Below are 16,893 nucleotides of genomic sequence, written 5' to 3'. Positions count from 1 at the left end.
TTCCAGAGAATAGTCGGAGCCTATCATAGCACGGACTTTGAACCTGGGCATTTTTCCATTTATTCTCCAGAGAGGTAAGGGCGGATACTAACTCAGAATCTCACTTTCCCCTGGGGGTGGGGTGTGGACTAATTAGACATTACAAACCCGTTCACTCCTTCCCCTCACTCCTCAGAAACGAGAGAACCCTGTCTTTGAAATCTCTGCCCCCGGCTACCGCTAAATCAGTGCTGGTCTGCTTTAAAACGAGAGCTGCACCCGCCATTTTATCAAACCCACAGGCAAATTAACAATTCATCAGGAGTACAGATATCTACCCCATGGTTCAATACTCAGGGTAATCACACTGCATCCAACGAAATCAATCCTGAATGATACCCTCACAATTGTAACCCCCAGGTTTGGCTAGTAGCTTAATCTAGGGGTAGACAGCCTCCAGTCTGGCCGAACTTGAGAAATCTTGTTTGGGTGAATGCTGCGTGATGTGTCCCCTGATACAAATCAGTACCCCGAAATAACAAACAGTACACAATATGCAATTAAACGATTGAGTTTTATAATTCTTAATTTGACTATAGTGTAGCAGTAAAGAAACAAAAAAGAAAAAGAGCCCATTCTCATGAAACAGTCCAATGTGCAATGTTGGAGCTCACGATTTCCCATCTGCTCCTTCTCCATCGATTCCCTCTCCCCCCCACCCCCCCTGACCCCATTCCAAATCCACTCCGTCCTGCAGTCTACGAATTCCTCGTTCTGGCATCTTCTCTCTCCATCTTCCTCCGAACAAAAGACCACAAAACCTTTGCTTGAGCACACAAGAAAGAAAAACATCTCCCGTCATTGGCCAGCGCACATGCCAAAGCACTCGTTATCTCTAGTTATTACCCAAACACTGCGCCACAGTGAAACCATAAAATTAACAGGGAAACTTTTCCCAGGTCATTACATAAACTTTCTTGGTAACTTCCTCCATCAACTTAAAACAATTTGTTCGACATGGCCTATATCTTATCTGCTCTGATGTCTTATAAAACTGCAACAGCAATACAAATGCCTTTACTACACACAAACGACAGGATGTACCCATTGGACTCGGGGAACCACAGATAATATTGGGCCTATGAATTCACCAGTGGACTCGCAGACTTGCAGTTCCAGGTCTTCAGCTGTCAGCCTTGATTTCCATTCTTCTGATCACCTTCAGGCTTCTATCTTTGTTACATATCTCGTGGGTATCTTGTGAGCATGATGTAATGGTCTTGTGATGGTGGGGTGATATAATTTTCCCGCCAGTGTGAGGTCACGTGATGACATGTTCTCAACAGGTATATAAAGGGAAACTCTGTTGTGACGCAGTTAGGATTTTCAGTTTAGTTTGTCAGTTACTCCGGTATGCTGCGTATTCGTCTCATGATGCAGTTTTGTTTTAAAATGGAGTTCTACTTTCTATTGTAAAGTGAAATTGCTGTGCCGGCAGTTTCGCCAATCACTGCCAGTTTTGTTGGCGTATCTTTGATTTACCTTTACAGTAGTATTGGAGAGTGAAGACCTTACGAAAGTATGAGAGCCTGAAGGATCGAATAAAGTTGGAGTCATTCGGCAGTTTAATAAAGGATCGACCTTATTAAGTATTCGTTCAGAATTGGTGACCCGTATCTGAGATAACTCCTGCAAAAGCAGGGAAGTTTGTGCAGTGTTCACTCGCCAGGAAAATGTCAGTTCCTTTAAGCCGTTTTATTTCCTTCGTCGTGAATCCTTTGGAGAATCAGCAGTAATGTCACATTTTTGAAGAAATCCATTTCCAGAGAAGTCTCTCCTTATTGACTGTGTAAATCACTTGGACTTTTGAATTCACCATTTTAAGAACTGTTCCAGAGTTGCCGTATAGCAGTTAACTTCCGGTTAAGTTAGTTGTTGGAATACTTTTCTCTATCGTTGAGCAGCGTTTAATAAATGTTTGTTTGCTTTTAATAAAACCTGACTCTATTGATAATTCATTGTTGTCGGTCACGTGACATCTTTGATATTGACCCCAGGATTGACGATGTTGGGACACCAAACTCCACACACAGGCTGTGATGATGTACAAGGGCCCAATGTGGGTATATTGTAGCACATCACACACCCTTCGGCCAAGGATGTTGTGTTGACCTGTTAACATACTCTAAAACCAATCAAACAATTCCCTTTGACACAACACTCCATTTTCCTATCATCCGTGATCTATCGAAGAGTTTCTTAAATGTTCTCTACTGCCACCCCGATTATTCCATGCTCCTACCATTCTGTGTAAAGTCTTACCTCAGACATGGCCCCTATACTTTCCTTCAATTACATAGTACTGTCTCATATCAGCAATTTCCACCCTGGGGAAACGTCTCTGGCTATTCACTCAATATACACCTCTCATCATCTTGTAAACCTCTATCTAGTCACCATTCATCCTCCTTCACTCCAAAGAGAAGAGTCCTAGCTGGCCCAGCTTTTATTCATAAGAGATGTTTTCTAGTTCCAGGCAGCATCCTGACAAATCTTCTCATAAATCTTCTCTACACCTGTTCTAAAACTTCCACATCCTTCCTGTAATGATGCAATCTATAATTACAACTGTTAATATAAATTATATTCACTTATTTCCTTTCCACTATATATCTGAACTCCCATTCACACGTCACTCCACTGATCCTATGAAACGAGAGGGTTATACCTGCAAGGGATATAATAAATGAGGTACAGGAGCCAATCGCAGAACAGTAATGGTTGAGGTCACAATACAGCTGTTGCCCTGACTACTTGACTGTCATGTGACATGCTCTGCTTTTGATAACAGGCCATTGCAGATGACTATCTTGGTTCGACTGCTTGCAGTTGGATTGGGGTTGGAGGGAAGAGGTCCTGATGAAGAGTCTCAGCCTGAAACATCGACTGTTTACTCCCTTTCATAGATGTTGCCCGGCCTACTGAGTTCCTCCAGTACTTTGTGTGTATTACTGCTGTTGGGAGCTTTCTTTCAGGCAGGAAGTGATTGAGAGAATGGACATAGAGAACAGGATGTGGTATTGGGTGATGGGAGTTGTATGGAGGAAGGCGAATGTCAGGTTCCTGGGAAATTGAAAAATAAGCCACCAGTTGAGGATTGTAGTGGCTTATCGTCCAGTGATGATGGTGTTAGACACAATTTAAATAACAGAAGGAAGACTTAAAGGTTTTGTTGCGTCTTGAATGTGGATCTGGTTCTGATATCAATCCAATTAGACTAGCTGAGGATTCTGGCACAAAACCTTTAAGAGATGAGTATTTTGTAAAGATAGTAAGTAATATGAGAAAGCTTTGGTGTTAAAAGCTGTGGGAGGAAGGAAAGTAATACCGAGAATTTCTACTGAATGACAGTGGCTTTGGGGAGTAATCTCTGGAGTGCTTCAAGAGGTATCCATGGACAAAGTTAAAAATAATTTAGTTACGGGAAAGATTCTGGATTCTAAACATTTAAAGGGGTTCTGTGGTGGAGTTACAACAGATAGCTTATTGGTGTTGGTTAAAGTCTCTGGTGAATAAAATCGATGATCTCAGAGCCAGTGTGCTGAATCAGAGGGACATTAGGACCGCGTGTGTCCTTTGTTTCACGGGATCCTGGTTAACCCTTTCTGTACCGGATGCAGCAATTCAGATTGACCGGTTTACTATATACCATCAAATAGATCTATAGGGTCTCTCAAAAGCAGAGATAGAGGAATATGCCTCATAATCAAATTTTCTTTGTGCACGAACCCATCAGGGTTGTCCCAATTCTGCTCACCAGACCTGGAATATCTAGCAGTAAAGTGTCTTCCTTTTTACTTATCACGGGAGTTCTCTGGGGTCATTTTGGTGGCAGTTTACATTCCACCTCAGGCCAATGTCAAGCAGGCTTCGGATGATCTGAGCAATGGCATCAACATGCATGAAACAGCGCACCCTAACGCCTTCATCATCGTTTTGGGAGATTTTAACCAGGCCAGTCTGAAAAAAATCACTAAGCAATTACTATCAACAGATCACTTGCAATACCAGAGGAAACAACACACTGGACCCTTGGTACACCACCGTCAAGAATGCTTACTGTGCTATTCCACGCCCTCACTTCGGGAAGTCTGATCACCGGCCTGTACTTCTACTCCCTGAGTATAGGCAGAGACTGAAGACTGCAGCACCAGTAGTGAGGACCAAGAACGTATGGACAAGGGAAGCACAGGAGCGCTTACAGGACTGCTTTGAATCAGTGGACTGGACTGTATTCAGGGATTCATCTTTGAATCTCAATGAGTATGCTGCAGTTGTTTCTGGCTTCCTTAAAACCTGTGTGGATGAGTGTGCGCCTATAAAGACTTACTGTACATTCCCAAACCAAAAGCCCTGGATGAACCAGGAGTTATGTAATCTGCTGAAGGCTAGATCTGTGACATTCAAGTCTGGCAAACCCAGGCTTGTACCAGAAAACCAGGTATGAGCTGCGGAGGGTTATTTCAAGGGTGAAGGGACAATTTTGAATGAGGTTATAGACAATATCAGATGCAAGGCAACTCTGGCAGGGTCTGCAAGACATTACTTCCCACAAAGCGAAACCCAATAGCATGAATGGCAGCGATGCTTCACTACCAGATGAACTCAGCGCCTTCTATGCACGCTTTGAAAGGAAGAACACAACTACAGCTGTGAAGATCCCTGCTGCGCCTGATGACCCTGTGATCTCTGTCTCAGAGGCCAATGTTAGACTGTCTTTAAAGAGAGTGAACCCTCGCAAGGCAGAAGGTCCTGATGGAGTACCTGGTAAGGCTCTGAAAACCTGTGCCAACCAACTAGCAGGAGTATTCAAGGACATTTTCAACCTCTCACTGCTACAGGTAGAAGTTCCCGCTTGCTTCAAAAAGGCAACAATTATACCGATGCCAAAGAAGAATAATATGGGCTGCCTTAATGACTATCGCCCGGTAGCACTCACATTGACAGTGATGAAATGCTTTGAGAGGTTGGTTATGACTAGACTGAACTGCCTCAGCAATGACCTGGACCCATTGCAATTTGCCTACCATCACAATAGGTCAACGGCAGATGCAGTCTCCATGGCTTTTCACATGGCTTTAGACCACCTAGACAACACAAACACCTATGTCAGGATGCTGTTCATCGATTATAGCTCAGCATTTAATACTATCATTCCCACAATCCTGATTGAGAATTTGCAGAACCTGGGCCTCTGTACCTCCCTCTATAACTGGATCCTCGACTTCTTAACCAGAAGACCACAGTCTATATGGATTGGTGATAACATATCCTCTTCGCTGACTATCAACACTGGTGCACCTCAGGAGTGTGTGCTTAGCCCACCGCTCTACTCTCTGTATACACGTGACTGTGTGGCTAGGCATAGCTCAAACACCATCTACAAATTTGCTAACGATACAACCATTGTCGTTAGAATCTCAGATGGTGACAAGAGGGCGTACAGGAGTGAGATACGTCAACTAGTGGAATGGTGCCACAGCAACCACTTGGCATTCAACGTCAGTAGGACGAAAGAGCTGATTGTGGACTTCAGGAAGGGTAAGACAAAGGAACACATACCAATCCTCATAGAGGGATCAGAAGTGGAGAAAGTGAGCAACTTCAAATTCCTGGGTATCAAGATCTCTGAGGATCTAACCTGGTCCCAATATATCGATGTAGTCATAAAGAAGGCAAGGCAGCGATTATACTTTATTAGGAGTTTGAAGCGATTTGGGATATCAATAAATACACTCAAAAACTTCTATAGTTGTACTGTGGAGAGCATTCTGACAGGCTGCGTCACTATCTGGTATGAAGGGGCTACTACACAGGACCGAAAGATGCTGCAGAAGATTGTAAATCTAGTCAGCTCCATCTTGGGCGCTAGCCTACAAAGTACCCAGGACATCTTTAGGGAGCGGTGTCTCAGAAAGGCAGCGTCCATTATTAAAGACCTTTTCTCACTGTTACCATCAGGTAGGAGATACAGAAGCCTGAAGGCACACACTCAGCGACTCAGAAACAGCTTCTTCCCCTATGCCATCTGATTCCTAGATGGACATTGAAGCTTTGGAGACTACCTCACTTTTTTAAATATACAGTATTTCTGTTTTCAATATACGTAATTGATTTTCTTGTTTATTTATTATTGTTTTATTTTATTTATTTATTATTATTATTTTTCTCTCTCTGCTAGATTTGCATTGAACTGCTGCTGCTAAGTTAACAAATTTCACCTCACATGCCAGTGATAATAAACCTGATTCTGATTCTGAAAAAAGGTGCCGGATAGGATTAATTTGGGTAATATGAGTTTCTGAGTCAATGTGCTAATCCCCTGAGATGCTTTCAAGGCCAGGAGTTTGGTCATGTAGCAGCTGTGTCTAAGAGTAAAAAGTGATGTGGTAAATGTGTTGTAGAACATTATTATGGCAATTGTGGAGAAGGCGTTAGGCTAAGTTGTAGCAAATGTGGAGGAGAGCATAGCTCTGATTATTCAGTATGTCCTGTATATAAGGAAACTGTGGAAGTGCAGCGTGCTCAAGTAGAAAAGGACATATCATATGCAGAGACTCTGCAGAAAATACAGAAGACAGTATCAATGGGACCAATTCATCATATTCAGAATACAGATAGTTTAAAGACAAGTATGTAAAGTGCATAATTGTATAACAAATGATTCTTTGATTGTTTAAAACTAAAGTTTGTTACTTTCATGCCAGATGTGGTACATTTTACAGCACAAACTAGAAGCAGGACAAAAAAATATTTTAGAAACTGCAAAAAAAGCATCTAGAGATAAAAGACTTAACTCTGGAAGTAATTCATGATGCCTTATAAGGAGGAGTAAATAATGTTCAGACTTCAAAGGAGTATTGTTGTTGTTTTTTCTTATCTTACAAGGAAAGCTAGAAGCCTGCCAGCTAATGGTTAAGAGTTTAAGAAATGTATTTAAGATTTACCACATAAACCTGATGATATATGTGCACTGTAAACCTGATTGAAATCTTGTCTAAGTTTTAAGTACAAGGTTACGTTGACATAAGGCACAATCGGAAGATGGGCAATAGAGGAGAGGTGGCTACCTTCGTCAAAATTGGGATAGCGCATCAAGTTTTGGAGACTGGTATTGTTTATGAGTCAATTGTGTTTCAAATTTGGGGACAGAATAGTGAAGTACAGATAATAAATTTTTATAACCCTTGTGATATACTGGAAAGTGTGAGTGGAAATCAGAAAGTTTTTAATGCTCATAGTACACTGTGGATTGTAGTGACACAACTGAATGGGACAGTTGTAGGAGCATTTCTGGAAGAAAAATGTTTGATGTGCTTAAATGATGGTAGGAGTACAAGGATAAATCTATTAAATAACATCGTTTCTGCTACAGATCCTACACTGATATCCAAGGATATAGCAAGGGTGTGTAATTGGGAAGTGTATAATGATACAACAGTAGGGAGTGATCATTTCCCCATTATCTGTACCATGGGAATAGATGTGTATCAGAGGAAAGGCTCTCACATCTCCAGATGAACTTTGAAAAGGCGAATTGAATGATTTATGTGAACGTAGTTTTCCTGATTAGTTGGTTTTGGAGGCTATGGAGTTGACTAATAATACCTTGTGCTCTGTACTCAACTCAATGGTGAAAGAATCAATTCCCAGATTGATGGGAGCTAGAAACATAGAGAGACAGAGAAACATAGAAAACCTACCGCACAATACAGGCCCTTCGGCCCACAAAGCTGTGCTGAACATGTCTTTACCTTAGAACTACCTAGGCTTACCCATAGCCCTCTATTTTTCTAAGCTCCATGTACCTATCCAGGAGTCTCTTAAAAGACCCTATCGTATCTGCATCCACCACCGTCACTGGCACCCCCTTCCATGCACTCACTACTCTCTGTGTAAAAAAACTTACCCCTGACATCTCCTCTGTACCTGCTTCCAACCACCTTAAAACTATGCCCGCTCATGCTAGCCATTTCAGCCCTGGGAAGAATAAAAGGCGAACTGTTCCCTGGTGGATGGATGAATGTAAAGGAGCTGTGAAGGAGCAGAATGAAGCTCTTAGGCAAGTTAGGCAGTGTTACTCCTATTCACCCTTCATACAATATAAAAGAGATCAAGCTGTCACTTGAAAAGTAGTGAAGAAGATGTATTGGTGAATGCACTGTGCAACAGCTGTGTAGCGCCAGTTTTATCGCGTGTAGCTAGTCGCTGCACTCTTTGAGAAAATCACCTTACACTAGGTGCTAATAGGCCATCAGAAGGTTCTAGGTATTGGTAGGAGGCAGTGAATAGAAACCACACACTTCTGGTGATAAGGTTTTGTTCATAAGAAAAGAAACAATATGTACAAAATATTTACATGAGCAAGAACAATTCAAAATTCCAACATTCTGTTTAGGTTCCAAATCTTAGATATCAAACCACAACAAATTCCTTTTTAATTAGAATCAGTGAAATTCCTTTATTACTCTAATCTCTCTAACTAATTAGATCTAGTGTTATTTCCTATTTAAAAGTTTACAGACTAAACTTTCCTTTTTACCTATCCCTAGTTAATTAGAAAACCAAATATAATTCCTATTCTCAAATATCATAGTTAACACTAGTTTCCGTTCCAGGTATTATATTTACAAGTTTAAATTCAAATCGAGCAATTATATATACACCCTTTAACTCCTTTCATGATAATTGTCCAACATCACAACTTTCAAACAAAGTAAATCTCATTCAGTAACTTATCAAAGTCTTGGCAAAAATAATCAGTTCTTGCTGAAAATCAGATTCAGATTCTTCAAATGAAATTAACTTATACATCCAACCGTATTAAATCTCCTGCGTCATTACACATTTCGTTCCCGCGCTGGTTCCTCAACTTGGGTAGCTCGCTATCTTGTTTCTGGGTTCATTGGAATGAAACAGTTCAGCATCCAGAGTTAGTCAATTCACAAACTTGTACAAAACTTGACCAAATCCCTTGGTATAATTTTACAGAACTAATTCCCGAATCCACAGTAGGGATTTTGGACACTCGTCTCTGCCGATATTGTCTCGTTAAAGCTGCTGCGTGTTATAGCCATAGCTTCAATAAATCTTTTTATCACTATTGTCTCCCCTCCAGGGGTTTCACCCTGAGGTTCTCAGGTTAGTAGGGTAAAGATACTCACTATTAATTCCACTCTTAACAGTTCATGTCTTCAGTTTCGAATCGTTGCTCCATTCTCTGTATGTGTGTGGCTGCGTCCAGCCCGCCCCACCCTCACCTAAATTTTTTTTCAAATTTTCCTTTCTTTGAAATCGGCAACCCTCGTTTTCATCCCTCCGCAGGTGGAATTTTCTAAAATTACATCCTTGGGTTTAATTAACCTGGGTTACAACTGTGATAGTATTGGGAAAGAGATTCATGTTGGGGAAGTTTGGATTATGATACAGAAAATAGGGGGGAATTAGGAAACCTGATGCATTACGATGGGATTGAGCTCAGGCGCCGAGAGGTAATGTTGCAGCTATATAAGACCTTGGTCTGACCCTACTTGAGTACTGTGTTCAGTTCTGGTCACCTCACTACAGGAATGATATAGAAACTATAGAGATAGTGCAAGGATGTTGCCTGGATTGGGGAGCATGCCTTATGAGAATAGGTTGAGTGAACTTGGCCTTTTCTCCTTGGAGCGATGGAGAATGAGAGATGACTTAATAGAGGGATATAAGATGATGAGAGGCATTGATCGTGTGGATAGTCAAAGGCTTTTCCCCAGGGCTAAAGATAGCCAAATTGGGGGGGGGGCATAGTTTTAAGGTGCTTGGAAGTAGGTACAGGGGGGATGCCAGGGGTAAGTTTCTCACACAGAGAGTGGTGCGTACGTGGAATGTACTGCTAGTGACGGTGGTGGCAGTGGATACAATAGGGTCTTTTAAGAGCCTCTTAGACAGGAACATGGAGCTTAGAAAAATAGAGGGCTGTGTGCTAGGGAAATTCTAGGCAGTTTCTAGAGTAGGTTACATGGTCGGTACAACATTGTGGGCAGAAGGGCCTGTAATGTGCTGTAGATTTCTATGTTCAAACATTTCCAAATCACTATATGCTGTTGATGGTGCAGTGTGGAAGAGAGGTAGGAATTAAATTATATAGTTAGGAAAATACAGGCAGCGATTACTGAAGTAAAGGAATGGGGATGTTGGTGCGGCTTTAAATTTCCTGTTATAAAAACTGAAATTATCTCTTTCTCTAAAAGGATGTTACACCCACAATTGATCTCAATTAATAATGGTAAGTCTCTTAAACAAAAGTCAGTGGTAAAGTGTCCAGGTATGTGGATGGACACAATGATAACTTGAAAGCTGCATATGAAGAAAATTCTATAGAAGTGTTAAAAGAGCCCTTAATGTGCTCTGGTGCTTAGCTGGGTGTGATTGGAAGTCACTGAAACAAATGTATATTGATTTAATCAGATCTGTCTTTGATTATGGATGTGTTACTTTTGGGGTCAGCATCACCAGTGGTCTTAAAGCCCTTGGATAAAGTTCAGGATCAAGCATTGAGATTATGTTGCGCTGCTATCAAATCATCCCCAATTTCCGCATTACCGGTAGAAATGGGTGAAGTACTATTACATCTACGCAAGTTACAGTCTGCAGTGGCTTATTGGGTAAGAAGACATGAAGTTGGTCTTCATGGCATCATTAGCAGAGTGTGGGATGCACTGCATTCGTAAGGTCTTTGGTTCTGGGTTTGTCGGCACAAAACCCGGGGTAGATTAATCAGTGTCTCTCCTCCACGGGTTTTCCCTCTGCCTGTGGCTGAATTGGGCCTTCAGGAAAAGAACAAGAGGAGATGTAATTGTTTATCAGCGGCCTAGGAAGTAGAGCGATGTGTACAAGGCAGATACTGTGGATTCTTACATATCTATACAGATGGTTCAAAAGATCCAGAGACAGGTTGTTCATGTGTTTCTGTTCCTGTTCCAAAGTATCAAGTGACTATTAAGAAAAGATTATCAGATAAAGTATCAATATTCATGTCTGAGATGGTTGCTATCATTTAGCCTTGGAGTGGGTCGAAGAGGTTCGCCCAGAATATGTGCTTCTGTGCTCTGATTCTTTCTCAGTCTTGACATCTGTTAAAACAGGTATTTCAAATTGTAGGCCAGACATTCTTCTTGAGATCGGACAAGACCTGAGCCTGTAGTGCCCGAGGCAATGGTCATGTGATGGGTCAACCCGGACAAAGGATTGTCCCAAGAAGGGGTGGAGAGAAGTGACCAGGGTATAAAATAATGAGCACACAGGTGGTGAGGTCTCTTGGATTTGGGCTCACCGCAGGTTAGGTCGCGATTGTCGCCGTGGACCCATTGGAACTGTGGACCGCTTCTGAGATGGGTATCATTTGTTGTAACTTAGCAATAACGTGTGTTGTGTGCAGCATTGTATGCACAAGGCCTACTTCCATCGGATCTGCGAACAGTCCTTAACTTTTGGCACAACAATGCATACTTCCTGTCTCTTTGCTCTACACTCCGACTCAGTAGATGGTGGTAATGCACCTTATGTCAGTCTGGTAACCACCATCACACTTTACAATAAGAAGGTGACAAATGTACCGGCAGAGAGCAAGGTGTTGTGTTAATAATGGTTCCTTCTTTAATGGGAGAAAGGTTTTGTCCCAGGCTCAGTACTGGAGTCACAGTATTTCTTCATCTACAGTAATTAGATGTGAATGCCTGTGGGGTAAAATCCCCAATTTTGCAAATGATGCTGATCTCAGAGTGTTGTAAACAATGAGAGGGATAGAGATGCTGTAAAAAGTCTTAGAAAAGTTGGATGGCAGTGAAGAAGCACATTTAATATGAAGTATAAAGTGAAGCACTTAGACTAAAGGAAAAAGCAGAGACTTTGGATGAAATACACTGAGTTTGCCGTAAAGACAAATCAATAAAGACGCACAAAAATCTATGGAAGAAATGTGCTGTGCAGGGTGTGGACACTAAGGCATGTAAGATCTAATTTTCATGAATAAAGTACAAAAAAAACAGGTGTTGTTGAACTTGTAAAACTGCCAATAAAACCATAAGTGGATTACTGACTCAGATTCATTTATTTTTCACACTTTCCTTGAAACAGAGTGAAATGTTTTGTTTGTGTTAACAAGAAAACAACCTCTGGATGTGCCGGGGACTTCCCACAAGTGTGGCCACACATCTCAGCACCAATAGAGCATGCCCACCACGTTTTGCAGAACAACAGCTACTTTCCTGCTCCCACCTCACACTCACACTCACAGTCCTTCTTTCTCAGGACAGACCTATAGCCTCCATTGGATTTGAGGACTCATAAATAGTGGGCCTGCGACTTTTCCAGTCAACTCACAGACTCAGGCTGTCTGACTTTATCTTCGATATTAATATCAATACCTGCTGATAATGCAGCAACAAATACCAGCACAGGCAGTGAAGACTCACAGGGCACTGTGTGTGTGTGTGTGTGTGTGTGTGTGTGTGTGTGTGTGTGTAACCTGAAGTCAGCGATTTACAAAAGGCCAGGGTTGGGGAGTATGAAGCTAGTGTGGTGATCAACCAGGGACTAGCATGTGAGGTATGAGCCCAGGGTTTGGTCATCTGCAAGGAGACCGGGTGTTAGTATTTGTATTACCTATAACTGAGGAATCAAGATCTAGAGGACATGGGTCCAGGGGTGAGAGGGTAGAGATTTAATAGGAAATCATGGGGCAACTTTACACCCAGAGAGTGGTCAGTATATGACAGATGGACAGATACATGGATAGGAAAGATTTAGAGGGATACAGGTCAAATATTAACGAATGTGATCAGCTTAGGTGGTCGTCTTGGTTGGCAAGAACCGCGGAAAAGGGCCTGTTTCTATACAGTGACACTCGTTGACATTATGACTATTATTATAAACCACAAATTAGAACATTACAGCACTTCAGTCCACAAGATTGTGTGGATTTTTTAACACTCTCCAAGCTCAATTTAACCCTTCCCTCCTACATAGTCTTCCATTTTTCTATCATCCATAAGTCTATCTACAATTTTCTTAAATGTCCTTAATGTATCTGCCTCTTCCACCACCCCTGGTTGTTCAATGCATTCACCACTCTCTTTGTAAAATCCTACCCCTGACATTACCCCTATGCTTTCCTCCAAATCGCCAAGAAATTATGCCCCTTTATATTAGCCATTTCTGCCCTAGGAAAAGAACACTGGCTATCCTCTCAACCTGTGCCTCTTATCATCTTGTAGACCTCTATTTAGTCACCTCTCGTCCTCCTTCACCCCAAGGAGATAAGTCCTAGTTCACACTACTTGCCTTGATAAGACATGCCTTCTAGTCTGGGGAATGTCCAGGTAAATCTGCTCTGCATCCGTTCTAAAACTTCCACATCCTTCCTGTAAGGAGGCAATCTATAATTATATTTGTTATTACACAATAAAAATTTAAATATCCAAGCAAACTCCATGCCTTTAAACCCCATGCACTCAGCAAATCTGCCACTTGCTTTTCACTGGTTATTTCATTAGCATTAAATGTACCCATTGAAACCTACACTGCTCAATCTGATCAGTCCGCAATATCCACTTCACTCGTGTGCAATCGAACACGTCTACCTTTCCGGTGTAGCCAGCCCTTCCTGCTTTATTTTTATCCATGAATGTTAACACCCAGATCTCACTCTGTATGAGCTCATCCGTTTTCAGCCTTTTTTTAATTCGACCATCTCTATTCCTTCCCAAAGAATGAAGTGCTGTGCTTTGTTTTAACTCAGCTGCTTTTCGCTGTGCTCTTTGTAAACCGAGACATCTCACTGCATTTCAACAATTAGTAGTCATCTTATGTTCGATTAAAACTCCCTCATCACCACTGCTATGTTGTGTAAATCCAAAACATAATACCAATCAAAAGAAAAACAAGGAGCTCCACGATAAGTTGTCAGAGTTATTTAAAGGGTTTCTTTAATGTCTCTAATTGTTACCACCTCTACCACCGCGCTTGGTTATTCCACGCATCTTACCTCTGTCATTGCCCCTGTGCTTTTCTGCAATCATCTTCAAATTATGACCCTTAGTATTACTCATTTCCACTCAGGGAAAATGTCTATGTCAATCCACTTGATCTATGCTCTTATCAACCTCTAGACTTCTATCAACGCACCTCTCATACTCACCTGCTCCGAGGAGAAAAGTCCTAGCTCACACAACACATAAGGCATGCCTTCTAGTTCATACAGCATCCTGGTAAATCTGCTGTGCACCCTCTAAAACTTTCACTTCCTTCCTATGATTTTATCATCTGTTATTATAAAATGTATTCAATTATTTCCTTCCACCTGTACAGCTCATTCACACCTCACTAAACCGGTGCTGTGAAACCAGAGGGTTAAACCTGTGGGGATTATTACAAGTGAGGCGCGGGAATCAATCCCACGAATGAAGGTTGAGGTCACAATACAGCTGTGACTCCGCCCACTTGACTGTCATGTGACCTGCTCAGCTCTGGATGTCCAGGTTGGTGCAGCTGACTAACCTACTGGCAGAAACATAGAGAACTCACAGCACAATACAGGTCCTTTGGCCCACAAAGCTGTACTGAACATGTCCTTACCTTAGAAATTACCTAGGGTTACCCATAGCCCTCTATTTTTATAAGCTCCATGTACTTGTCCAGGAGTCTCTTAAAAGACCCTATCGTTTCTGCTTCCACCACCGTCACTGGCAGCCCATTCCATGCACTCATCACTCTCTGTGTAAAAAACTTATCCCTGACATCTCCTCTGTACCTGCTTCCAAGCACCTTAAACCTGTGCCCTCTTGTGGCAGCCATTTCAGCCCTGGGAAAAAGCCTCTGACTATCCACACGGTCAATGCCTCTCATCATCTTATACACCTCTATCAGGTCACCTCTCATCTTCCTTCACTCCAAGGAGAAAAGGCCAAGTTTACTCAACGTATTCTCATAAGGCATGCTCCCCAAACCAGGCAACATCCTTGTAAATCTCCTCTGCACCCTTTCTAAGGTTTCCACATCCTTCCTGTAGTGAGGGGACCAGAACTGAGCACAGTTCTCCAAGTGGGGTCTGACCAGGGTCCGATACAGCTGCAACATTACCTCTCGGCTCTTAATCTCAATCCCACGGTTGATGAAGGACAATGCACCGTACACCTTCTTAACCACAGAGGCAATGCACAGCAGCTTTGAATGTTCTATGGACTCGGACCCCAAGATCCCTCTAATCCTCCACACCGCCAAGAGTCTTACCATTAATACTATATTCTGCCATCATATCTGACCCACAAAAATGAACTACCTCGCACTTATGTGAGTTGAACTCCATCCGCCACTTCTCAGTCCAGTTCTGCATCCTATCAATGTTCTGCTGCAACCTCTGACAGCCCTCCACACTATCCACAACACCCCCAACCTTTGTGTCATCAGCAAGTTTACTAACCCATTCCTCCACTTCCTCATCCAGGTCATTTATAAAAATCACAAAGAGTAGTGGTCCCAGAACAGATCCCTGAGGCACACCGCTGGTCACTGACCTCCATGCAGAATATGACCCGTCTACAGCCACTCTTTGCCTTCTGTGGGCAAGCCAGTTCTGGATCCACAAAGCAAGGTTCCCTTGGATCCCATGCCTCCTTACTCTCTCAATAAGCCTTGCATGGGGTACCTTATCAACTGCCTTGCTAAAATCCATGTACACCATATCTACCGCTCTACCTGCATCAATGTATTTAGTCACGTCCTCAAAAAATACAATCAGGCTCGTAAGGCATGGACTGCCTTTGACAAAGCCATGCTATTTCCAATCATATTATACCTCTTCAAATGTTCATAAATCCTACCTCTCAGGATCTTCTCCATCAACTTACCAATCACTGAATTAAGACTCACTGGTCTATAATTTCCTGAGCTATCTCTACTCCCTTTCTTGAATAAGGGAACAACATCAGCAACCCTCTAATCCTCCGGAATCTCTCCTGTCTCCATTGATGATGCAAAGATCATCGCCAGAGGCTCAGCAATCTCCTCCCTCGCTTCCCACAATAGCCTGGGGTACAACTCATCCAGTCCCGGTGATTTATCCAATTGATGTTTTCCAAGAGCTCCAGCACATCCTCCACTTACTTTCCAGAAAGCAAGGTGTGATGTCAGTTATGGTTCTTTCCTGAATGAGATGTTGGTTTCATCCTAGTGTCAGTAGTGGGATATCAGGGTTTATTGATATACAGTAATTAGATGTGAATGGGTGGGGGGGGGGAAATCGCCAAATTTGCAAATGATGCAAATCTCAGAATAAACAATGAGGATTGCGGATGCTGCAAAAAATTCTGAGAAAAGTTGAATGGCAGGGAAGAAGCAGCTGACATTTAACAAAGAGGTATGAAGTGGTGCATTTTGCCTAAAGCAGTAAGGAGAGACTATGGATTAAATCATACTGGATTTACAGTACAGAGGAACTTGTGAACATGTGTGCAAGTCTATGGAAGCAAAAGGGGCAGGCAAGAGTGTGGATACTCTAGGATCTGAAATTTGTGAATAAAGTGCAAAAAAAGGTGTTATTTTGAACTTGTACACAATGCCAATTAAAATCACAAGTGGATTATTGATTCAGATCATTTATTTGTCACACGTACATCGAAAACTGCAGTGAAATGTTTTGTTTGTGTTAACGACCAACACAATCTAAGGATGTGCTGGTGGCAGCCTACATAACATGCACAGTGTGTTCAGCAGAGCAACAAGAAGACAATCTCCTTTACTTCCCCTTATCAACACGCACCTTCCAACAACTCACAACTCTTCCAACCCCAGGACAGATGGCCTGCATTGGACTTG

Source organism: Mobula birostris, chromosome 10, assembly GCF_030028105.1.
Source record: "Mobula birostris isolate sMobBir1 chromosome 10, sMobBir1.hap1, whole genome shotgun sequence".
Lineage (NCBI taxonomy): Eukaryota > Metazoa > Chordata > Chondrichthyes > Myliobatiformes > Myliobatidae > Mobula > Mobula birostris.
The sequence above is the reverse complement of the archived record's forward strand: the minus strand, read 5'-3'. Positions refer to the sequence as shown.